General features: G+C 25.0%; 2 protein-coding genes across 3 annotated transcripts in view; one reads left to right on the forward strand and one right to left on the reverse strand.

The window, feature by feature from the left end:
• Positions 1-27,941, reverse strand: part of LOC129613918 (centrosomal protein of 135 kDa) — a 65,050-nt gene that overhangs the window by 28,175 nt on the left and 8,934 nt on the right. The gene's annotated exons all lie outside the window — the stretch shown is intronic.
• Positions 1-27,941, forward strand: part of LOC129613919 (uncharacterized) — a 53,262-nt gene that overhangs the window by 20,914 nt on the left and 4,407 nt on the right. The window lies entirely within an intron of this gene.

Below are 27,941 nucleotides of genomic sequence, written 5' to 3' on the forward strand. Positions count from 1 at the left end.
AAAGTTCATCGTGGAGCTGTTGGGATGAACAGGAGCTGGGTTCGCGGTATTGCGAATTTTTCCACGGGCCATTGCCCGGTAAGATATCACATGCATAGGCTGGGGAAATCGGAATCCACCTTGTGCAGATTTTGCGGGGACAATGATACTGCTGTCGTGCACATCAGGGTTTCCTAAGCGTTCGGGAACTGCTGTTCAACTTCTTTGGGGATGCCTCCAGTTTCATACTTAAATCGTGAATATTGTAGATGGGGGCGTGGACAGGCTACAGTAAATCACGAATTGCTGCGGTGGCTACTGCTGATGGTTACTTTAAAAATCTGCAATCTAAAAGGTCCCCATTTTATAATAATAGTTTAATTTGTTCCTATTTCAGAAACTTAATTTCACTTATTTTGAAATTGTATATTCGAATGATAAATTGACAACTTTGTACAAATTGTTTTGAAAAGTGCGTTCTACGTGCCCAAGAAATTAAGCGATGTCGCATTCTCAGCAGAGTATAGAATCTATATAGCGCAGTCTGCGACCTTGCTTAACATCATGATTTTTGTTAATTGAACAGTCGAAAAATTTATTATTAGGCGTAGTTTCTTTTTACCCATTTGCTTTTTACTCTGGACAGTGATTCTTATTATTTAACTCATTTAAGTGTTTAATCAGTTTTCATTAGATTCTTTGATGATGGCCATAGTTGATTTACAGAATGGTAAAACATGCACGTATCCGGACACTCAGAAAGTACTGGCGGACTCATTTCAAATGATTCTACTGTGATTGAATATGATCAACTTCCACAAGGCCTAACCAGCTTCTATCTATCTATATCGGTCTATCCTACCAGCTCGAAGGTCCACTGAAACCGCCGTAAAATCACAGCTCAACTGCATGTACCTGCACCTGGAATACTGTGTTATATATTTTATATAAATTAGTGGAAATGTCCACCCATGGAGAAAATGTTAGATCGTACACCCCTATTTTGTCCTAAGACTTGTTTATATAGCAAATCAAATAACAAGGATCGAATCGCCCCACATCGTTTTTCGATTTCTATCGGTCTTGGAACCCCCTCAGTCATACAATAATATGTTCTATAAACAAAACCTATTTTGAAACTATCCTAGCCAGAGCAACCAATGAGTATATGATACAACGTGAATAATCAATGGTACATTGATATTACGTATTTATTACAAATTACACCATAACGTAACACCATAATTCAATAAAAGATTCCCATAATTAAATATAAGATAAATTTTATACTCTTTACAAGATTATTAAAATCGCATTACTAACATTATGTTCACTACAACACACACTAATATGTTGAAATTAAAAAATTATTTTAATTCACAATTCAATTAACATTTTCGGTTCACGGCATAAAGATGCTTAGTAAAATTTTACTAATTTTAACGTTAAATACATTTACAATTTTGCTAACTGAGGTAAAATTTATAAAAAAAATATTTATAAGATATTGATTATTATTATTTTTTTTTAGCAAAAGATATGTATCGAACTGAATAAGTTAGAGAATAAAAACTACTTCAAACAAATTTTAAATGCAGACATAACATACAAAAATCAAGAAAATTCCACACCATTAATGAATTTTACATTTGATATAGGAGAAGAAATGAATGCTATTTATACTACATACTTGTTAAAATTTAATTTCAAAACATTTAATGTCACTGTTTCTAATGAAACTTTAAATGTTTGTGATATAATTAATAATGAACGTTATAGTTTAGCATCGAAAATATTACTTGCCGCGTTAGGTAAAAGTAAAAAAAATATTCCAAAAAAATGTCCGATATCACCGGGCCATTTTTATGTTCACAATTTTAAAATAGATTATACACTTTTGCCTATGAAAAATTTATCTGTCAATGGAAAATTTATACTAAGTGTAAATGTTTTTAAGCTAGAGAAAAATATTATAAAAATTCTGAACAATCAATACTATTCTGGTATCTTTTATCCTGTGAAAAAGAAGCAAAAATGTCTTAAAGAATGAATACAGTAATTTTAAAAACGATTTTGTCGAATAAAATTAAAAATTAAAATCACAGTGACTTTTTTTTTAATTTAAAGGTATAACATTCTAATTTATTGTTAAACAGAAATATATCAAACATCATACAAAACTTAAAAATTTAATTTTCGAAGACTTAAACATGTTTGGAAGCAAATTGGGAAGAAAATAAAAAAATATTAGATTCAATACTGAGCCTTAAAATATTTCAACATTGAGTCTTCAAATTTTTTAAATGAAATAAATTTTACAGGCATAGTTCCAATTTTTCTTTCGATCATGCCAATGATTGTCGAATTTAAGAGATAAACTCCTTAAGAAGTTCTTCAAACATAAAAATCTGTAAATGCTTATGCAACAAAAAATATTAGTAAAAATTTTCGAATGAGCAGTTGTATTGAATTAACATTTTGCATCAAATTTAATCTAATTGTCAATTTGACGTAAAAAATAATTAAACTTCATTCTAGAAACGTTAATTACGTCACAGTGCTGCTTATTTTTATTACAATATTTTTAATTAGAAATTAATGTTTTTTTAATCACCATTAAAATATTTTTTTTAATAATAATTAACATGCACTAGTTGAAAATGTGAATGATATGATAAAAATATTGTGTGCAGTTTAAGTTCAGCTATTAACGAATAAGAAATGTTTTTCAATAAGTTTTTACTAATTGTAATTTTGGACACATCTTTCTTTTATTTAATACAGGTAAATTACATAATAATTTTAACCTTTCTACATATCTTAAATTTCCAATAAAATTTAATTTTTCTTTTAGACAAAATACTGCCTAAACATTAACAAGAACGAATATAAATTTTACAAAAAAAATATTTTTTATGTCAATTACAAAATGAAAGCATATAAAAATTCGACAACCAATGTGAATGTTACATTTGGTATATACGAAAAATTAGAAGCTCCTTATCTTATAATAACAGTAAAATTTAATTTCAATGGAATAAATGCAATTCCAATTAATGAAACTCTTAATCTTTGTAACATAATCAAAAGAGATCATTACACTTTAATGTCAAAAGTAATTGTATTTGCATTAAAAGACAGTATTTATAAACTTCCGAAAGGATGTCCTATTTTACCAAATCAGTATTATATTCAAAATTTTAATTTTGATAATTCGATATTACCAGGATCATCATTGAAAGGGAAATTTGGTTTTGAACATAGATATTATAAAATTGAAAAAAATAAACCCGTTATATTAGCAGACGTAAGTATAACAGGTAATTTTACTACAATACGCAAAAAAGGAACATGCCCGGGAGTTGTATGAATTGAAATAGAATAAAAGCAATTGAAATGAAAAAATAAAATAAAATAGTTTATTTATATTTCGGTAACATGGCGAAAAGCATTTTCGTTGAAGGTTCTGAATTACAGAGGCTTAAAGTCAATCTTCATTGTTTTTTTTTTTAATTTTTGAAATTTTAAGCATATCTTCATCCTCATGTTAGGTAGGTGCGTTATTAAATATGATTCAAAAATTTCAGAACTATGGATTTCATAAATATCTACATTAGTTATAGTCCCTTCAAATTTTTTACTTTTTAGCACTTTTCCAAAAAAATTTTTGAAAAAAGTGCTTATTAGTTTCACTCTGTCCGTCCGTCCGTCCGTCCGTCCGTCCGTCCGTCCGTGGACACTTTTTTTGTTTACAAAACTTCTACACCCTTGAAGATAAAAAGCTGAAATTTCATACGTACATAGATCTTCACTAGAAACTTATTTCCGTAGAACAAAATTTTTACCTATCTCCCCCCCTCTAGAAGTTATACCCCCCCAAAACCCTAAAAATGGCCTTTTTTAAATATTTGTTGCAATGAAACCATAAGCATTTTTGAAATTTTTCAAACGCAGAAAGGCAGCGACTTGCTTCCCCTAGCGCGGTATACTATAGTTAAACTTTAGAAAAACAAAATGGCCGTTCAAATTTACTGTTATCTAAAGTTCTTTTTTTCCAAATTTTTGATCTCGTTTTTCTTCTAGACCCCATAATGTAGAACTTTGAAATTTTAGGGGCTTTTAGACGTTAACAAATAGTTCATTTCGTTAGAAGAAAATTTTTTTCCATCTCCACCCCCTCTCTAGTTATCGCCTCTTGAAATTTGTAAAATTTGAATTTTTGACACCTTATATTTCCGAAACCGCAAGTTTTTTCAAATTTTTATAAACGCAAAAAGCTAACGGTAAATTCCATGAAACTAAAAAATATAATTATTTTTCTTAACTCACACAATTAACCCTTAAAATCGAGCATTATGTTAACCCCTTTTTATATTAATTTTTGCTTTATTTCAAAGACTGCATATATGCGTCATCCTAAATATAGGCAATCCTAGAAATAGTTTTATATATGAATGAAAATAGTTTTAATAGTGTGATGGGTATGCATAGACTGTATTTAAAAGCAGAATTTTCACTTGTTGAAGGGAAAAGTGCTACAATACAAACCATTGGTTTGACCCAACTTTATTATTTCAAAAATCGTTAATATTTTAAGTGACCCTGTTCTCCCAATTAATTAGTAATTACTCTCAAACACTAATTTACTGCTCTTCAAATTTTATTTTTTTCCTTTGTTCAGTTTTAGGAGAAGCATAGGACCAGTGCATGATATAATGCCCTAGTTTCATAGCGTCATAGAGTTTTAACTAGGTAGGTGACTAGCCTGCCGTAGTTTTTAATATCGAATATTATGTATATATGAAAATTACTTATAAAATATTTATTAGTATTGCATATTATTGAATATAATTTTTATATTGACCTGACCGGAGTTTGAACCCGAGACCCTTCCATTTAAAGGACGGTACCATAACCACTGCACCAATGATCAGATTCTCTCCTAATATTAGATTACTCTCCTATAATATTAGTACTCTCAAAAAGTAGTTTGCTAATTATGTTATTAATTTTTTTAAGAAGGATTACAGTATCTAATTGTTTATCTGACATCTGACAAAAAGGATTGACATATGACTATGTCTGACCAATTATAATTCTAATTACAAACTAATAATTTTTTAATCATGAATCAAACACATACATATATAAATATATTTTCCGCACAGTACTTAATATACCAGTTAAAAATTATCAAGAAAAATTTTAATTTTTTTCTGCAGTTTCAGTTCAGATATCAACAAATGAAAAATGATTTTAAAAAAATTTTTGTTAATTTTAATTTTGAATGAACACATTTTGCCTCTAATGGTAAAGGTAATGCAAATTACTAGAAGAAAAATTTGAATCTTTTTTTTTTTAAATGTTACAAATAAATTAATAATAAACTCATAATTTTGCTACAATTTCAATTCTGTAAAAATTCTATATTTTACTTTTAGGCAAAATACTGTCCAAGTATTAACAAACCTGAACATAAAATTTATAACAAAAATGGTTTTAATGTGGATTATAAAATCAAAATATTCAAAAATGGCATAACAAATGTGAATATCACATTCGATATATACCAAATACTGGTGGCTCCATATGTTATAGTAACACTAAAATTTAGCTCCAAAGGAATAAATACAGTTCCAATCAATGAAACTATAAATCTTTGTAATTTAATTAAAAGAGATCATTATACTTTAATGTCAAGAATAGTTGTATTGACATTAAAAGATAGTATTAATAAACTTCCAAAAAGATGCCCAGTATCGCCAGATCATTACTATATCGAAAATTTTAATTTTGATAATACGTTATTGCCGACATCATCAATGAAAGGGGCATTTGGTTTGTATCATAGATACTATAAAATTGAAACAAATAAACCCGTTATAATGGCAGATGTGGGTATAACAGGTAATTTTACTACTATACGAAATAAAGGAACATGCCCAGGTTATGTAAATTGAAAACTTAATAAATAATTAAATTAAAATAAATTCAAAGATTTCTTTCATTATTCCTGGATAGTAAAAGAAATATTTTAAATTTTAAAAGATTTTTAATTAATATTGTAGTTGAAAATTTGAAATAGGCCTTTCCAAAAATTCCAATTCTATAAGACCTCATAGACAAATCAAGAGATTTAATATCTTGCTTAAATTTAATTTTTGCACATTTATCTAGGATAAAGAGCCTTATATATATTCCTGTTTAAAATTTTTCATTGGAAATTTGTGGCGATTACAATTCCTTTTTTATTATATTATGTTCGGTATTAATAATCTACGTTATACGAGTATATATGTTAACTTATCTAACAGAATTTCATAATCTAATATTTTTTATCAACATAAATCATTCATGCTAACACAAACATTAATAATTACCTAAATGGAATTTGAAACAAAAAATTCTTCATAATGTTAAAATAATGGCTTTTTACATTTTCTGTGAAATATTTTATAATTGATAATTAGTTCTTATATGAGCTACTATTTCGAAATTTGAATTTGGTTAATGCAACAAATAATAAACTGCTTTACGATAAGAATGTATAGAAGAGTTGCTTTCATCTTCATTTTCATTTTAATTTCAATTTTTTCGATAGAGGTAATTTATATTATTTAAAATATTTAAGATTTATTTAATCTTTTCATTTTTAACTTTTTAGTCAAAATTTTGTATTAATATCAAAAGTTTTAGCATTAAAACACTTCGAAGAGATTTATTCTATGTTGATTATCAGTATGAAAGTACAGAAAATTCGATCATAAAAATAAACGGAACATACTATGCAAATAAAACATTGGACGCTCTCTATATGACATTCACTTTAAACACAACAATAAAAGGAATAAATGTAATGCCGATCAATGAAACCCTAAATCTCTGTGCTATATTTAGTAATGAACACTACAGTTTAATATCAAGAGCGGTTATGTATGGAATAAAAAATAGTAAGAAAAATTCTTTACCAAAATCTTGTCCTATTTCATCAGGTCTATATAAAATTGAAGAATTACAATTCGATTATTCATTTATACCAGCATCATCACTTAATGGTAAATTCTCGACAAAACATACATATTTTACATTAAAAAAAAGCAAAGCAATTCCACTAGCAGATATAATTTTTGCGGGTGATTTCATTTCCGTGAAAAGGAAGCACACGTGTTATAAACGAGATCATTAAAAAATTAAAGAAGAGAAAACTTCTACAATTAAATTTATAAAAACCAAATTATTGATTAAAAAATTATTTGATTTAATAAAATTAATGCGTAAATTGGGTTTGTAATTTTATTATTAAATCATTAAACTTGTACAGTGATTTTTAGCAAGATTAATGATCTGACAATACATCGACCAAACTTCGACTGAACTAATTTTGAAATGTTGCAAATTTTCTTATTGACAACAACCTGTACCATTGTATGCTATTCTGAATTTCACATTTTTCATCAATTCTAGAAAAAGAAAATAAATAATTCGAACAATGAAGTTTTAATAAAATCAAACCGAAAATTGAACCTTTATCTGAACAGCATATGAACTTCATTATTAAGAAAGCATGGAAATCATTAAAGAAGGAATGGTTTGACTCTATTTATTACATACGTATACAGATATCACCAAGATATAAGGGTTAGATTCATTAAATTCTTTCATGTGAGAAAGAAAAGGCGACGGACTACGGCCGACGAGTTTGTCTGAAAGGGTATATTCCACTGAAATTTTGAATCATAATGGAAGAATATTATTTTAAATAAAACCCATGTTCATTTTCAAATTTTTTGACGAAAATCTACGATTTGCTGACTTTTATTGTTGTAATTTCAAGTATTTAAAAAACTCTTTCTTTATAAACCTAGTTCCTACATAATTTACTAAACTTTTGTCTACGTTGTAAATTTAACAAAACATAATTATCATATTTAGCTCCCTTTATATTTATTAAGAACTTCTTGACAAGAAACATGTTTCTGTCTTTTAACAGCAAGGCCTTCAAAATATAAAGTGCATGCATTAACCTGAAGATTTTCAATGATTGTAAATAGAGTTAATTTCACTTTAGCTTTAAATGAAGAAAATAGCCCAGGAAATGAACTATCATCAATGGATAAATTGTAATCATAATAATGTCCAGCTTCTATTGGACACGTTTTTGGCATTGTTTTACTTTTCATTAATGAAACTGCCAGCATTCGAGCATATACATCAAATAGATTATTTTTCATTGCCACGCAATAATCCAATGTGCTATTATAAATTTGAAATTCTTTTCCTCTCGCAATATATTTGATGTCCATATGTAAAAAAACATTATACAACTTTTTTATTAAATTAATTTCACAATCTATTTTCAAAGAATAGTTTTGCCTTTGATTTATTGAAAAAGTAATATTTCCGATTTCTGGATTCGATTTGGCATTTGTTTTAAGAATTTTGACGCAAAATTTATTCTATAATAAAAATCAATTTTTACAATAAAAAATGTTCAATTGTTTGTTTTATGGAAATTTGTAATTACCTGAGCAAAATTGCAAGGTATCAATATTATTTGACAAATGAGTAAAACCAAATAGAAACGCATCATTCTAGAATCTGTCTATAACTAAATTTCAAAATTTAATAGGAATCATTTTAAAGTAACAAATAATTACAAATGCATTATAAATCACTTTGATCGATAAGCATCATAAATATCTACTTATATAAATTATACATACAAGAGAAAACAATAGATGTGGCAGCACATGACCGAGCACATTTTCAAGCTGATGTTTACATATGAACATCTACAATTGGAATCGAAAAAATCAAAACGCGACTTTTAATACGAAGCCTGACTTTTCTCTGGCTTACAGATTATAAAAAATCAGTTTTTAAACTATTTCTAAACCATGTCTAAACCTTAATTATTTTTACTTTAATGCTACAACGTAAAAAGTTAACCTTTGTAGGAAAACTTAAATAGAACCAATTTTAAACGAAATTTTAATTGTAAAATTATGTTTTGATCTTCACATAACTATAATTTTGACAATCGCATATTTTTGTTTTGACACTCGCATAAATATGTTTTGCATACGATTACTGTTTGACAACTTATCTTAAAGTTTATAAATTTTTTTAGAATATATGCAGAAAAAGTCAAAAGATGTGGGTAATTGTTGGGAAATATAAAATGATTCAAATACACTTCCAACTTCTTATAGATAATAAGAGCCATATTCTTTATTGCTGCAATGCATTGAACTGAAGACAATAATTCGTTGTATTTGCAGAATTACTTAAGATTTGTTATTGGCAACTTGGCAGATTTTTTATTTCGTGGTAGGTTTGAATTTAAAAGAGATCGTTTTAAGTAGTGGGACATTACAATTACAAAGATATCCAATTGGATTACACTATTACAGCAAACTGTTTTACATCAGATGTATATTGTTTGCCAAAATTTGATATCGCCTGCAAAATTTCATGTACAATAGAAAACTTCGAGCCAACAAGTGTATACGACTGTAATACGTTTGAAGTTTTCAAAGTAAAAGTGAGCCCTCGCACAAGTGAAAAGATATTAAAATCTAGTGAAAAATCGAAAAATTTATTTAATATCTACTCGAGTAAAACTAATGAAACAACTTCGTTATTATTCCAAGATTAGTATTATTTTTTTTTTATACTAGTATACTAATAATTAAAATTAAATTAGTAGGGAATAAGTTTTATAAAAATATTTTAGATTTCACAACAATGTATTAGTTGCAAATGTTCAGTTCTTTTGTAATATCAAATATTCCTTGAAAATTGACAATATTATGAATTCAAATTTAAAAATTTATATAACGATAATTGTACATCTAACATTACTTGTAAATTATGGAAAAGCTCAAGTAATTTTTAATTTTTGAAATTTTATTTTTATTTTTATAATTAAACGCATACTTTTCATTTTAATTAGCAAAATTTTTGTTTCAAACTTATTGAATTTAACTTCAAAACCAATAAAGAATATATGGTAGCAAAAATGCTTTTTGTAACGCAACCAAATGGTATAATGGAAGCAAATATAGATTGTAATGTAACAAAATTAGTACAACGATTCTTTGTAAAATATGAAACATCATATAAAATGAAAAACTTAAAGTTCGTTGTCTACTCGTATAATTCGACATTCAATTGGTGTAGCTTTATGGAACCAACAAGTGATTGGATTGCCATTTTAATAAAAAATATGATAAAAAGTATAAAAACAATGCCACAAAGTTGTCCAATACAAAAAGGGCATTATTATGTGAAAAATTATAAAATCATTGATAAAGATTTTCCTATAATAATTCCAAAAGGTGAATTCGAAATAAAAGTAACTCTCTTTGATTTAATACAAAATAATAAAATTTATTTCGGATCAATGTATTTAAAAATAAGTTTAATAACAGTAAGAAAAGGTATTCCATGCCAAAAACTATTATAAACACATTAATTTTAACAGGAATTGATAAAGTCAAAAGTTAGAATTAAAGTTTAAATGTGCAATTTTCAAAAGAAATTAAAATAAAATATGATGATTTATAATTCAATTGTTATTAATATTTCACCATTGCCTCTGTAATTTTGTTATTAAATTACAAAAATTATCACAAATTCTGAATTTATTCAAAATAAGTAATTTAAAGTTTTGATAATACATAGTCGAAGTGTTGGCTAAATTATATAGCAGTCGTCTTCAGAGAGAGGCCCATTCAACTTCAAAATGCGACCCATCATTCTGCTTGCAAGAAAAGGAATATTAGATTGCGGCTATTAAAATTTGAAAAACTTTTTTCAAAAAAATTTTAAGAACTCCATCATAGAAAATACACAAAGAGTCTCGTATCAAAATGCAATGCTATACACCATTGTATAGGCCCCCATGAGTACACAAAACTTTTGTATGGAAATGATGTTTACAGCTTAATAGGTTCGGAATTGCAGGGGGCTTAAAGTCAATTTCGACTGATTTTTTTTATTTTTTGATATTTAAAGTATAACTCCGTGCCTGTATAAGACAGACACATTTTAAAATTTGATTTGGAAACCTCAGAATAAGGGTTTTCTTATGAATATATGCGTTAATTTCATTATAGCAAGTAGGTAATGTAGGAAGCTCGGGCGGGTCGTACTCATGCTCACCATAATATTTGACAATAACCAACAAATGTTTGCCGACGATTAATATTATAATTTTTTTATTCAATCAGTGAATAATGAATACATACATATGTACATGTATAATAATTGCTTAGGCAACATTAACACGTTGAAATAACAGTCTATTCTTCTGCGTCACAAACGATGTGAAAATTTATAATACCCTTCGAACATATGTTCGTACGGGGACATTACTAATCAAAATGTTAAAAGTCTAGGGAATGTTTATTTTTAAAAAAATCGAAAAACTTAATTTATATCCACTCGAGTAAAACTAATGAAACAACTTGGTTATTATTTAAGATTTATGTATTTTTGATGCTCGCGCACTAATAATTAAAATTAAATTAGTAGGAAATAAGTTTTTATAAAAATATTTTAGATTTGACAACAATGTATTAGTTGCAAATGTTCAGTTCTTTTGTAATATCAAATATTCCTTGAAAATTGACAATATCATGAATTCAAATTTAAAAATTTATATAACAATAATTACACATCTAACATTACTTGTAAATTATGGAAAAGCTCAAGTAAATTTTAATTTTTAAAATTTTATTTTTAATTTTATAATTAAACGCATACTTTTCATTTCAATTAGCAAAATTTTTGTATGAAACTTATAGAGTGCAACACAAAAACCAATAAAGATTATGGGGTAGCAAAAATACTGCTTGTAGCGCAACCAAATGGTACATTGGAAGCAAATATAGATGTTAATGTAACAAAATTGGTTAAACGATTATTTGTTAAATATGAAGTATCATATAAAATGAAAAATACAAAATTCATGTTCTATAATACAACATTCGATTGGTGTAGCTCTATGGAATCAACTGCTGATTGGGTTGTAATGTTAATAAATAAAGTTATAAAAAGTATAAAAACATTACCACAAAGTTGTCCAATACAAAAAGGGCACTATTATGTGAAAAATTTTAAAATCATCGATAAAGATTTTCCAACAATAATTCCAAAAGGTGAATTCGAAATGAAATTAACTTTTTTTGATTTAATAGAAAATAATAAAATTTTTTTCGGAACATTAAATGTAAAAACAAGTTTAACACATAAAAGAAAAGGTGTTCCATGTCAAAAGGTGTTGTAGAAATATTAATTTTAACAAGAAGTGATTCAGTTATAATAAAGTTAAAACTTTGACAAAAATTAACAGTATTAAATTTTCTTAATTCAATTCAAGGTATTAGACTCTAATTATATTTTACCATTTAACCAATTTTACACTATTAATAAAATTTATTCCAAAAAATAATTAAAAATTTTTTCAAAAAAACACATAGATAAAGAATTTCAGGTGCAATTTTATATATATTAGCATTTTTATGACATTTTAGAAGTGTATATACATAGTCAAACCAGTTTGCGTCCTTAAGAAAAACAAAATTAATTTTTGATATCAACTTTTTTTATTAACACGTTTCCATGTTTCAATACATTTTCTTAATCTTTTTGCATATTCAACAAAAACTTCTAATGAAATAATCCTTATAGTTTTTTGATTAATAACTGTATAAAATTTTATTTTACAACAGCTTTCACCATGACGTGCATACATCGGCATTCCACTATAATCAACTATACCATTATTAACTTCATAAAATTTTTTCTTAATTGGACATTTTTGTGGTAGATCCTTTTGATGAACAATAAAATAACTAATTACATTACCCAATATATCAAAACTACTTTTTGCTGTTACTTGACACCAATTCAATGTACTATTTATAAATGGTGTTAATTTACCATTTATTTTAAAATATAATTCATAATTCAAATAAAATTCATCTAATTTTTGAAAAATATTCATACCAAGATTAAAATTTATTGAATTTGTATTTGGTATAGCTGTAAAATTAAAATTAACATATTTTCCATCACTTGATTGTTTAATATCAGTTATTTTTAGACAAGATAATTTCTATAAAATATAAAATGAAATAACAATATTATAAAATATTTAAGTATAACAGATATAAATTTACAATATTGTTTTAAATAAGAAGAATTTTCAAATATTTTAATGAACTAATATTTCTGTAAAATGAAAAGTTCATAATTTTGCAAAAAAAAAAAAATACTATTAGAAAAAGGACATTATTAGTAAGTTGAATCAGTATTATGCTATAAAACCTGACAAATATTAAGTGAATAATTTCCAGTGAAAAATTAATAGCTTCTTATATTCTGCATAATTGGTCAATTTAACAATTAATTCTATAGATAGAGAAAAGCTCAATACTGCAATTTATTCTAAAGTGCACGTTCAACTTAACATTTATGGTTTATCATGTTATGTAAAGTATTCCAACTTTTAATTTTATTGAATTACAAAAAAGCCCACAAAATTACTTTAGTTTGCGTACCTATACTTTTACTCTATAAATTATTAATATTCATAACACTGGATGGAACGATTTTATGAAAATGAATTAATCACACAGACCCTACGCAATTTATATACATAATTACAATAGAAAGAAATCACCCTTTTCTTTTCCGATATTCTACTACATTGATTTCGAATAAAAGTCCTGAAATATTTCAAGTCTCATGCTTAATATTATAACATACCTGAAAAATAGATAGATTATATAAAATCCAGTTTATTATATAAAATTAAAAGTACCTGACTATAACAATCCCTTATAATTAATAATTGTAATAAAAAAATTGTTAAAAATTTTAAATTCATATTACAATACAACGAAAATGAGAAAACTCAACTGATTTACTTCATTTTTTTGTTGGCTGTGTAATATTGTAATTTAAAAAAAATAGAACATAATTTTTAGTAGACGACAATTACATGGTTGAGCAAAATTTTAATATGGTGAAAAATTTTTTATGCTTGAAATAGACACTTAATTAATAAGTATTTAATAATTATATTTTTTATTAAAGAAAAATTTTAATTATTTTCAATAATACACAAAATATATTAAAGGGTAAAAACTATAATTTTCATGCGCCATTTTAGAATTGAAAGTTGTTCTATTGAAAACGCGGGGTTTAAGGATAAAAAAAAACACACTTTTTGACTTTTGATACTCTTTGCTGAAATAAAGTTAACAGACCCTTTTTTTTTTTCTTTGGAGTTCAAATATGAAAATAATTACATTTTTACTTTTTAATATTTGATCCAAAATTAAATTTATTTAAATTTAAAATAAAGTAAAGTATCTAAAAAATTATTTCTTTTTCGTGCATGGGGTGTAAATTTCTAAAGAACGAACTGTGTTTGATTCTAACCAACAAAAATTATCACCACATTTGATCACATTTATTTTACAAAAGCATAGTCAAAAATTAACAACCGTTAATTCTGCTATGATTCCCTTTTAATTTTAAACATGTTTGATCTGCAATGATTTTGCCAAAGGTGTCTTTTGTTTTGAAATCGCAATTGCTAAGACAAATCGACAAGTTTTGTACATTTCAATTTCCTAATGAAGTTTTTATTGTTGCGTTCCCTCTTAAAAGCTATTTACATAACCTGAATTTGTCTTCCAAAAGCGCAGATATATAAATTGTTTTTATTTTATGCTCCCTCAATTCAAACTTAGCGTAAATTAGTGTCTTCATGAATTTGAGCTATAAAAGATTCAAATTAAAGATTTATGGAGTTTTTTCATCAAAAACCAAATTGATCGTTCAATTTTATTTTTCAATTATTTGCAAAAAATTTTAATTTACATAAAGCTATAGACGAATTCTGGAGCTTTGGAATTGGAATATCTAAGCTATTGGATCAGTGAAACTAATCAGCTAACTTGCTACTAAATCGTTCATTCTTTTATTACTTTAACCACAATAAAATGTCCTTTATTAAAAATACTAATCTTACTATTTTAAAATACTAAAAAAAAAAAGTTTTATAAATATTTATATTTACTTTTTTTTACACGTTTCCATGTTTCAACACATTTTTCGTTACGTAATCGTTTGGCATATTCACAATTTGTTTGTAATGAAATGATTTGTGTAGCTTTTTGATTAATAACTGTATAAAATTTAAGTATGACACGGCTTTCACCATAACGTGCATATAACGGTAATCCACTATAGTTAACGGTAGCATTGTTAACTTTATAGTATTTTTTTATAATAGGACAGTTTTGCGGTAAATCCTTTTGTTGAACAATAAAATAACTTAATATATTACCAAAAATATCAAAACTACTCTTTTGTGTTATTTGGCACCAATTCAATGTACTATTTATAAGTGGTGTTAATTTTCCATTCGCTTTAAAATAAAATTCATAATGTAAATAAAATTCATCTAATCTTTGTATGACATTCATTCCAACATTAAAAATTAAAGCATCTGCATTTGGTACAGTTGAAAAATTGAAAACCACATATTCTATGTTAGATGACTGAATAACTTTTTTTACATTTAGGCAAGAAATTTTCTAAAAACAAAAAAAAAAATCTGAACTGAAATTAAACTTTGTTTTGTAAGGTTTTCTGCTTATTATTAAAAATATATAAGAATTTCTTCAATATTTCAACGGTATTTAAACTAAAATTATGTGCAGTAGGCATAGATCTAATTTTTTAACATATTGAGATTTAGAACATATTATTCTAATATTATCTTAATTATATAAAATTAAAATAATATAGAATTAGAAAAAATTTTAGTTGATTAATTATGAAACAATAAAATTTAGTTTACAACTTTTAATCAAAACTAATTAAATTTTAAGATTAAGGCAGGTGTATCTAAGAATGTATAACAGTTTGAAAAATTCAGTACACAATTTTGAATAAAAAATCTCATATTGTAAAAAATTTTACAATTTTATAAAAATAAAAATTTAAATTATAAAAATTTTATACCAGAATATCACAATTTTTCACATTAATTTGTAATAAAAAAATAATCATAATTTTTATAATCATTATGTATACCAAAATTAAATTTGTCGAAAAGTATACATGTGTCCTAAGAATTTGAAAATTCAACTGACTTTGTTTAAATTTCGCTTTATAAAATAACAAGATATACACTAATTTATTGAAGGCAAATTTACTGCATGGTCCATAAAATTCGATGTTAAAAATTTTCATGCTTGATAATTATTAGGGGCGATAATTATTGGGAATGTAGTATTATAAAGTCATTAAAATTAAATATTGAAATATTGCAATTTCTTTTATCTTAATTAAAATTTTGCTTGGCATGGCGATTCTTCTAAAACTATATTCTAAATTATTAGCACATATAATTGAATAAAAGCAGTACAAACTTACATGAAACCTAATTTTAACTTTGCAGTCAGGTCTTTGCAATTTTTTTTTCGATAAAATTAAAAACTAAATTTGAATTACAAAAACGGTAAACCAACACATTTATTCTAATCGCTTTTATCTTTACAACAGGTGTTTCTTTAAGTTCATCAAGATCTTGTAGTCATTTTCTAATAATACAAATTTGTTTCAAAATTTTCTATACTTTATTTTCTATTTATTAATATTATTATTAAAATAATCTAAAACAATTTTTAATTACTCTTTTTTATACGTTTCCATGTTTCAATACATTTTTCGTTACGTAATCGTTTAGCATATTCACAAAATACATCTAACGAAATTATTTCCGTAGCTTTTTGATTAATAACTGTATAATATTTCAATAAAGCACGACATTCACCATACCGAGCATATAACGGTAATCCACTATAGTTAACGGTAGCATTATTAACTTTATAATATTTTTTCTTAATTGGACATTTTTGTGGTAATTCCTTTTGTTTAATTACAAAATAACTTATTATATTACCCAAAATATCAAAACTACTCTTTTGTGTTATTTGGCACCAATTCAATGTACTATTTATAAGTGGTGTTAATTTTCCATTCGCTTTAAAATAAAATTCATAATGTAAATAAAATTCATCTAATCTCTGTATGACATTCATTCCAATATTAAAAATTAAAGCATCTGCATTTGGTACAGTTGAAAAATTGAAAACCACATATTCTATGTTAGATGACTGTATAACTTTTTTTATGTTTAAGCAAGAAATTTTCTAAAAACAAAAAAAATCTGAACTGAATTTAAACTTTTAATAACAAGCAGAAAACCTTACTAAAGTTTTCTGCTTATTATTAAAAATATATAAGAATTTCTTCAATATTTCAAAGGTATTTAAACTAAAATTATGTGCAGTAGGCATAGATCTAATTTTTTAACATATTGAGATTTAGAACATATTATTCTAATATTATCTTAATTATATAAAATTAAAATAATATAGAATTAGAAAAAATTTTAGTTGATTAATTCTGAAACAATAAAATTTAGTTTACAACTTTTAATTAAAACTAATTAAATTTTAAGACATAGGCAGGTGTATCTAAGAATGTATAACAGTTTGAAAAATTCAACAATTTTTACAAAAACAAAAAATTTTACAATTTTATAAAAATAAAAATTTAAATTATAAAAATTTTGTACCAGAATATCACAATTTTTCACATTAATTTGTAATAAAAAAATAATCATAATTTTTATAATCATTATGTATACCAAAATTAAATTTGTCGAAAAGTATACATGTGTCCCAAGAATTTGAAAATTGAACTGACTTTGTTTAAATTTCGCTTTATAAAATAACAAGATATACACTAATTTATTGAAGGCAAATTTACTGCATGGTCCATAAAATTCGATGTTAAAAATTTTCATGCTTGATAATTACGAGTATTAGGGGCGCTAATTACTAGGGGTGTAGTATTATAAAGTCATTAGAATTAAATATTGAAATATTGCAATTTTTTTTATCTTAATTAAAATTTTGCTTAGCATGGCGATTCTTCTAAAACTATATTCAAAATTATTAGCACATATAATTGAATAAAAGCAGTACAAACTTACATGAAACCCAATTTTAACTTTGCAGTCAGGTCTTTGCAGTTTTTTTACGATAAAATTAAAAACTCAATTTGAATTACAAAAACAGTAAGCCAACACATTTATTCTAATCACTTTTATCTTTACAACAGGTGTTTCATTAAGTTCATCAAGATCTTGTAGTCATTCTTTAAAAAAAATTATTTTCTAATAATACAAATTAGTTTTAAAATTTTCTATACTTTATTTTCTATTTATTAATATTTCTATTAAAATGATCTAAAACAATTCTTAATTACTCTTTTTTATACGTTTCCATGTTTCAATGCATTTTTCGTTACGTAGTCGTTTGGCATATTCACAAAATAAATCTACTGAAATAATTTGTGTAGCTTTTGAATTAGTAACTGTATAAAATTTAAATGTAACAAGACTTTCACCATAACGTGCATACAACGGTAAACCATTATAATTGATTGTAGCATTTGTAACTTTATAATATTTGCTCTTGACAGGGCATTTTTGTGGTAAATCCTTTTGTTGAACAATAAAATAACTTATAATATTACCAAAAATGTCAAAACTACTCTTTTGTGTTATTTGGCACCAATTAAATGTACTATTTATGAATGGTGTTAATTTACCATTCATTTTAAAATGTAATTCATAATGTAAATAGAATTCATCTAATTTCTGTAGCACATTCATTCCAAGATTAAAAATTAAGATATCTGCATTTGGTACTCTCGAGAAATTGAAAACCACATAGTCTGCGTTAGACGACTGAATAACTTTTCTTATATTTAAACAAGAAAATTTCTAAAAACAAAAATAAAATAAAAATTTTTAAAAACTTAATCAGGAGGATTTTTGAAAATAAATTGAATTTTACATAATTTTCCACTATTAACCCATTCAGATCCTGGAGGTTTAATAACACACACATAAAATCATTAACTTCGTACACTAAATCCTCGAAAGACGACATCTTCTAATACGACATTTCGAGTTACGACATGATATAAATTTGGATCATTTTAATTCGGCTTACGACATTGTTCCTAATACGACATTGAAAATTTAAAAAAAAAATTGTTTTTTGACAGATTTTACTGTTTTTTGAATAAAAATCTATACCGAATTTAGTTATAAGACGAGACTAAAGCACATACTTCAACAATGAACGCTTTCTAGTTAAAAATTCTAGTTAGTAGTTAAGAATACGAATTGAAGTGATAAAATATCAACTTAATCAGATTTTATTTTATTTATTTTTGTAACCACATTGAGTTTTTTTGGTTTTGTTATTATATTTTGTTGTTTTTTTTCCAAGCTTTGTTACCTTTTTGTAAAAATAAAGGTAAATTATTTTATAACATAGTTTGTCTAATTCACTTTTTGTTTCCTTACACTTTTTTTCCTCCTGAAACGACAATTTGAGTTACGACATAAATTTCTGGAACCAAGAATGTCGTATCTCGAGGACTTAGTGTACAAGCATTGTAATACGACAAATGTTAAAATTTAAAATCGGCAATCCATTACTCATTACGCGTTACTTATACAGGATTGGATGGGTTAAAATTCAAAAGTATATTCAGAACAGAATAGCGTTTAGAGAACTCTACGCGGAATTCAGTATGTAGAATTCTCTAAATACTCTAATTCCGAAGTCATGAAAAATTTAAAAATAAATATTAAAATTAAAAAACTTTATACCGGAACATCACAATTCCACATATTTACTTGTAATATGAAAAATATTATAATTTTCATATTCATTGTATGTTCAGTATGTTTACAAATATTAAGCTAACAAAATTAAAATTCAACAGTTCCATAAAACTAAAATGCAAAATAGACTAGATTTTTAAGAGCAAATATAAATTGTTAATTAAAGTTTTTCACGCTTGAAATGCTTAAAATCGATTTGATTCATATTTTTTCATTCCGAGGTAATAATCATTAGGGATTGGGTATTATAAAGTCATTAGAAACAAATTTTCAGTTTATTGCAATTTTATGATTCCAATTAAAATTCATTTACGAATTTGTTTAAAATTGTAGTCAAAAGAACAATTCTTATATGTAGGTATATATAAGGAACATTGTATTAATGAAAGAAAAGAACGAATAAAGGACATCTTACTTATTTATCAAAACCTTAATTTTTTTTAATTTTATTTGCACATATACTTAAACGTATTGAAGGTCAAATTAAATTATAAGAAGTCGCTGTCTAAGTATTCACACTTTAATCAAGGCAGTGTTGACATGACAATTGTCGGGCTTTTCATTTTGTGTATATTTTTCTTGTTGTTTCACAACAATTGTTATTGTTGAAACACTATTTTAAAAATTCAATTTTATACTAAAAATTGGAAAATAAATCTATCACGGCTATAGGTTCCCTCGTATGCTTCTGACAAATTCGAAGTATCTTGTGAGGTTCGACTCCGAATAGCTCTTTTACTGCGAGGACTGAACCACCCAGAGACTCCTTTCCGCTATGAGTCAATGCTTCATGTTCACCGAGAAGTGTATTCAAGTTTCTTTCATTTCCCCACGGAACCTGCAAGTGTTTTCGCCTTTCAAGTTCCAACTTTCAATTTGTAACTAACGACATATTTTCAGTGTTGTTGAATCTAATGAATTTTACAATACATGCGTTATTGTAAAATTCTCAATATTATTTCAAACTCAAGGCGAAATATATGTAAGGGGGCCATCTAAAGCAAAAACAGGCGTTTTCAAATAAAATTTTTTGTACGCACATACTCGTATATACATATATTTAACATTTCAATAAAAACATTAATTAAAAGTTAAATAGTACATATTTTGCGTTTATTTATTTTTGCAAATTTTACAATAAATTCTAATAGAAAAGCGGTTGATAATTTATGATTCCAAATAGTTGTCCCTTTAATTTTTACATGGCATGAACCAGCTGAAGCAAAAGTTGGCCAACCTTTTTCTTGTACTTTAAAATCATTTGCATAATATAAACCTTTTTTAATTGGACATTTTTGTGGTAAATTTTTAAATTTTTTTATTTCTGCATTTAGAACTTTACTTAAAATATCTAAATTATTACCACTTGTTGCTTTACAAACATCCATTGTACCATTTAGCGATGTTACTCTTTTATTATTTATAAAATATACAAAATTATATTGTAAATATAAACTTTCCATTTGTTTCACAAATACATTATAACTAATATTTAAATTTATAACACCATCATCATTTTTTAAATACATCATATAAAAATACCAAATTCTTTATTGCTCCATTGTTTTAAATTAGTTAATTTTGCACAAAATACTTTCTTAATTACATAGGATTAATATAAAACAAATAAATGTTCATATTAAAATAATTATATAAACAAACAAATAGATTTAAGAGACAAATACTTACTTGAGATCTTACACCAATTACAATAAGTGATAGCAAAATAAGAAAAACAAATTGAAAATAAATTTTCGTAGTCATATTTTTCCCCCAAATATTAGACAAGATATAAAGGAGGAAAGTAAAATATATTTTACAGCACGTACTGATTAAAAATTTGTTTTTCAAAGCTAAAATCACATTGACTTTTAATTGTTTGTTGCAATTAAAAACAGCTTAGTACTATTATTTTTATCAATTAAAATCTTTAACCTTTCTTAAGATATTGTCAACATGAGTCGTAAAAAAAACGTAAAAAAAAAGTTTGAAAATATAATCAAAGTCATGGTTTGTAAAGTACATTTCCCTTTGTCAATTTAAACCTTAGCCGGAGCTAGTATTTTCGTAATACTAAGTTTAATTACTGAAAACTATCCAGGTACATAAATAATAATAATAAGTACATAATATTGAAATAATTTAGTTATATAATTTTGCATAATTTTAGGCGTAACTTTCAAAAAATTTATACATTATAAAGGCTGAATTTTGTTGCTAATTAATTTAATTCAGACATAACAGTAAAATTTTATATGAGAGAACCATTTTCTACAGTTTTGCTTTTATAAAAGTTCGATAGAGCTCACAGTGTCAAAGTAATAGATACAAGAAAAGTGACATTTTGTAAACTTTGAGAGGTAAAAAAACGTAGCTATTAAAATTTGAGACAGAAAAAAGTTGACATGTAGCAAAAATAACGGTCCGAAAATTCGTGATCATTGATTTGAAATATTTGATTACTTGTTTTCGAAGGATTTAGAAATATACTTAAACGTATAGCAGCTCAATTTAAATTATAAGAAGTCGCTGGTTGCATCTAAATATTGACACTTTAATCAAGGTATTGTTGACATGATAAATAATCGTCGGTCATTTCATTTTCTTGTAATTTATATTTTTCTTGTTGTTTTACAAGAATGTTTGGTATTGAAACACAATTTTAAAAATGAAAAATACTGAACACTGGAAAATAAAGCTATTGCCCTCATAAGCGCTACCTCGAAATCTATCTTTCCGACAAATTCGTAGTATCTTGTGGTATTCGACTTCTCACAGCTCTCTTATTGCGAGGATGGAACCACCTAGAGATTCCTTTCCGCTGTGTGTCAATGCTTCATATTCACCGAGAAGGTGCAAATTTGCAGAACATGCAAATGTTCTCGGCTTTCGAGTTCAAATTTTCAATTTGTAACTAGCGACATCTTTTTAGTGTTATTTGATCTAATGTATTTTACAATACATGCGCCATTGTAAAATTTTCAACATTATTTTAATTGAAATTTAGGAGAAAATATTAGACTATATGAATGCGTGAAGGGCTGAACTAATGCAAAAATTTGAAGAGGCATTTTCAGTTTAAATAATTTTTATTAAAACAGTAGAATAATCAAAAAATAAAAAAATAAATGACAAGAAGTGTACTGGGTTCATCATACTTTTTATAACTTTATTTTTGTGTTATTTACACGTTTCAATGTTTCATAACAATCTTCATTACGTAAACGTTTAACATATTCAACTAAAGCGACAAAACTAATAATATTAGTTTTCTTATTATCATGAATTGTATAAAATAAGAATTTGGTCAATGTTTTACCGTGTCTTCTTATTATTGGAAATCCATCATCTTTAACAATACTTTCATTAACAAAATACAATTTTTTTCTTATAGGACATTTTTGTGGTAAATCTTTTTGTTGTAAAATAAAATAACTTATTACTGTTCCCATAATATCAAAACTACTTTTAGCTGTTACTTGACACCAATTCAATGTACTATTTATCATTGGTTGAAATTTATTTTTAATTTCAAAATTTACTTCATAATTTAAATATAGTTCATTTAAAGTTTTATAAATATTCATAGCTAAATTGACAATCAAAAAATTTTTACGAGTTGTTGAAGTAAAATTAAAATCAGCAAAATTTTTATTTGACCAAATTTTTGAAGCAACTATTTTATGACATGACGATTTCTAGAACAAAGAAGAACATAGTTAATATTAAATCAAAATTTTATCAATCTTTTGCACAATTTCACAAAAACAAAATCATACAGAAAATTCACAATAAGAATTTAAAATCAAAACAAAACTCACCACTTCGTGGTGAAATTTATTAATTTTAATCATTTTTTCTCACACTTTCTTGTATTCGTATAATTTATAAAAAAAAAATTTCATACCTGTCCATGATACTTTGGTAAAAATAATAGAAAAAGGAAAAATATGAAAATTTTTAAATTCATAATAATTCAAAAACTTTTTCATTCCACCAGAGCTGACATTAGAACACAAACTAATTATTTTCGATGTTGTACAATTAAAAAGCGTTTATTTGCGAACAAATTATATTTCACTACATTCTAACATCTGAACACCATTTTTATATCATTTAAAATCGATCAGGTTAGTGAGGCATAAACAACGACCTTCTAAATAATTTCAGCTTCAGCAACACAGTTTTAATTACTGAATATAAAATGAATTTCAAATTAGTATTGCGTTTATAAAAGAGTTTGATAATTACTTATGCAAGCTTTTTTTGACAATTACTGGTGCTTCTTTTAGAGTTAAAAATTAGAAAAATAATTTTCAAAAACGAGATTAAATGGTAAGCTTGCAAAAATAAAAAAAAATTTATTAAATATTACATATTTTGCGTTTATTTATTTTTGCAAATTTTACAATAAATTCTAATAGAAAAGCGGTTGATAATTTATGATTCCAAATAGTTGTTCCTTTAACTTTTACATGACATGCACCATTCGGAGTAAAAGATGGCCAACCTTTATCTTGTACTTTAAAATCATTTGCATAATATAAACCTTTTTTAATTGGACATTTTTGTGGTAAATTTTTAAATTTTTTTATTTCTGCACTTATAGCTTTACCTAAAATATCTAAATTATTACCACTTGTTATTTTACAAATATCCATTGTACCATTGAGTGATGTTATTCTTTTATTATTTATAAAATATACAAAATTATATTGTAAATATAAACTTTCCATTTGTTTCACAAATACATTATAACTAATATTTAAATTTATAACACCATCATCATTTTTTAAATACATCATATTAAAAATACCAAATTCTTTATTGTTCCATTGTTTTAAATTAGTTAATTTTGCGCAAAATAATCTCTAAATTATATAGGATTAATGTAAAACAAATAAATGTTCATATTAAAATAATTATATAAACAAACAAATAGATTTAAGAGACAAATACTCACTTGAGATCTTACACAAATTGGAATAAGTAATAGCAAAATAAGAAAAATAAATTGAAAATAAATTTTCATAATCATATTTTTCCTTCAAATATTACAGAAATATAAAGTGAACAGAAAAAATATATAAAATTTGTTTGTTAAATTAAAATTTCTTTTTATTACCAAAAATTATATTAACATCGAATTGTTTGTTGTCATTAAAAACAGCTTAGTAATTATTATTATCAATTCAAATCTTTAACCTTTCTTAAGATATTGTCAACATGTGCCGTTAAAAATAAACAAAAAAAAAAATGTTTTGGAAATGTAATAAAAATCATGGTTTGTAAAGTGGTACATTCCCCTATATCAATTTAAGGGTAGCTAAGCTTAATATTCGTATTAATATAACCCTAGGTTTAATTAATGGAAACTGTCTACATAATGTAATTAATTGAAATACATAATTTTATTGTAATATAATTTTGCATAAATTTTGGCGAAATGTTAATGTATTACGTACGTATATAATTTTCAAAAAATTTTTGGCTACCATCATGAAGGTCAAATTGTGTTGCTAACTAATTTAATTAAGACGTAATAATGTAGTACTGTTTTGGATATGATGACGATTACTATTACAGTTTTGTTTTCATAAAAATTCGATAGAGTTCTGTCAAAGTGACAGATGAGGTAAAAGAGACATTTTGTAAACTTTGGGAGGCAAAAATAACTATTAAAATTTTAGACAGAAAAAAGTTAGCGTGTCGGAAAAAATAATGATTATTGGCAATGAATAATTCGAAAGATCAGTTAACAGCTTGACATAATATGTTTTTAGTTTTTTGTCACAGAAGAATTTTTAAATTTGAAGTTCTACTATTCTATAACATTGGGCGATGTAGAAATTTTATAATGTCAGACGATGAGACGGAGTAAAACTAACGGGCATATTTTCAAAATTTCTTTGTAACGCACCAAAAACACGTCTGATAAAATTTGTAAATTGAAATTATATTTGGAATGTGCTTTTTTTTAACAAATGTAGAAATATTTTTTCCCATTTATAGTTGAGATTGTGATTGAGTGTAAATAACAAAATCTCAATAGAATCAGTTGAAGAATATAACAGACTCTTAGGTTTAATTCAGTCAAAAATTTTGTTCAGTCGACATTTTCTTCTTCAGTTATCTATTTAAATCTTTTACATCAAGTTTGTTATGCAAGGCGTTTCACATAAAGTGGCAAATAATTTCACAGATTGATCAATTTCCAAAAAATCGTATGGGTGGTAATTATTTATATGCAGGAAAAATGTGGTACATTTTTTTCCAACAGGGTCGCAAACGAGTATACCTGGACCCATACGATTTTTTGCTGAAATTTATGAAAGAGTCATTACTGAAATTATTTGCTACCAAATGAGAAAAACCGTGTATAATTTAAGTAGACAGGACGAAAAGAAAATTAATTTTTTTTTTATTCACATTTTTTATTTTTAATCATCTTTTTAAATGAATTATTTATAAATGCATCAGCCAAAATATATTCTTTTTGATTTTGTATAGAAAATAATATTACTTTAATTATTGATTCAGAATCAGGCATAAATTTTGGAAAACTATCTTGATCTAATAATAAATTTCTAACATAATAGAATCCTGGTTTAATTGGACAAAATTTCGGTAATGTATTTATATTTTTTAATGCTTGAAAAAAAACATATGAAATAATACCAATACTACGATTTTCGAATGCTTTACAATAATCAATTGTAGTATTTGTCATATTTATAAGTAATTTTTTTGATTTATAATTAACAATTAATTTCATAAATAAATTTGTTAATTCTTGATTAATATACCAATCAAAATCCCATTTAACATCATTTGTTTCAGTTGAATAACCTTTTATTGTTGCATTCATTTTAATATTATCAGTTGTTAATTTTATTTTTTTAATTTTAACACAAAAAGTTTGCTATAAATAATTTTAATAAATATTAAAATTTTATACAGTAAAGAAAAATTTTGTTTTACCCTTGCTTCAATATTTAATAAGATTCCAATTAATATTATTATAAAAAATATTGAATTCATTTTAATAATTCCAGTAAATTGAAAATATCTATAGCGACTACTGAACGGATACAAATATATAATTTATCCGAATAGAATTTTCAAATTACTTTTATTATATATTTAAATATTTTCAATTTAAAATATTCTAATATTCATTTAAAACTCTTATTAAGAGCTCATATAATTAATATTTTTATCTATATATAGAGATTTTAATATTTTTAAAACACGCGAACATTTCCCAACAACAAAATGGTTTAAAATAATAGGAAAAATGCTCTAAAATTAATAATTTGTTTCAAGCACATTTCTTTGATATTCAAAAGAGAATAAATTTTTTTTTGAAAATTTAAAATTTTATACGATTTAATTTCAATTTTTCCAATATAATGCAAAATTTGACAAATCTTGGTAAAAAAACCTTTAAAAATTTCAACTTTATTTGACAAAATGTCGAATAAGGTTCTAAAAAAATGAAAAATTAAATTCTATGCTCAAAATATTTAATAAAATTAAAAAGAAATTTCGTATAATCCTTAATTTTGTTAAAATCTAAATTTAATTATAGAAATTTTTAAATATAATTAATTAATAACTCAAAAATTTAATTTATTAACCCCCCATAGTTGCTTATAAATGTCAATCCGCTAAGACGAGCAAATTTTGAATTTTCATTAATAAATCTAGAAATTTTGTTATACTAAATTTTAAATATTCAATACAACTTCGTTTTCTTTAGTTGATATCTAAAGAAATAAATTTATTACTCATTATTTTATAGGACATGCTAAATAAAATATTGCACATGGAACTATTTAGTCACATATATTACTAGCTAATTCAAATAACCATTCTTAATATATAAAAAGTAATTATTTTCTAACATCTATCTGTTAAAAAATTTTAAAATACAATAAGCAATTATTTAATCATTAAACAAATTTCAACATAAAAAATTTTAATATCGTAAACCCTAGGTAAATATTGGTAAAACTTAAAATTAATTAGTTACTCTTAGTTAATCTAGCTCTCACGTTTTTTCAATAATGTTTTATAAATTTTTGTTAATATTAAATATTATGATTTTATTACCAATTCCTTATTTTGGGGTTGGTATTTTCTTCTTAATATTCCAAATTTT

This window comes from Condylostylus longicornis, unplaced genomic scaffold (assembly GCF_029603195.1).
Source record: "Condylostylus longicornis isolate FDR11 unplaced genomic scaffold, ASM2960319v2 ptg000098l, whole genome shotgun sequence".
NCBI lineage: Eukaryota > Metazoa > Arthropoda > Insecta > Diptera > Dolichopodidae > Condylostylus > Condylostylus longicornis.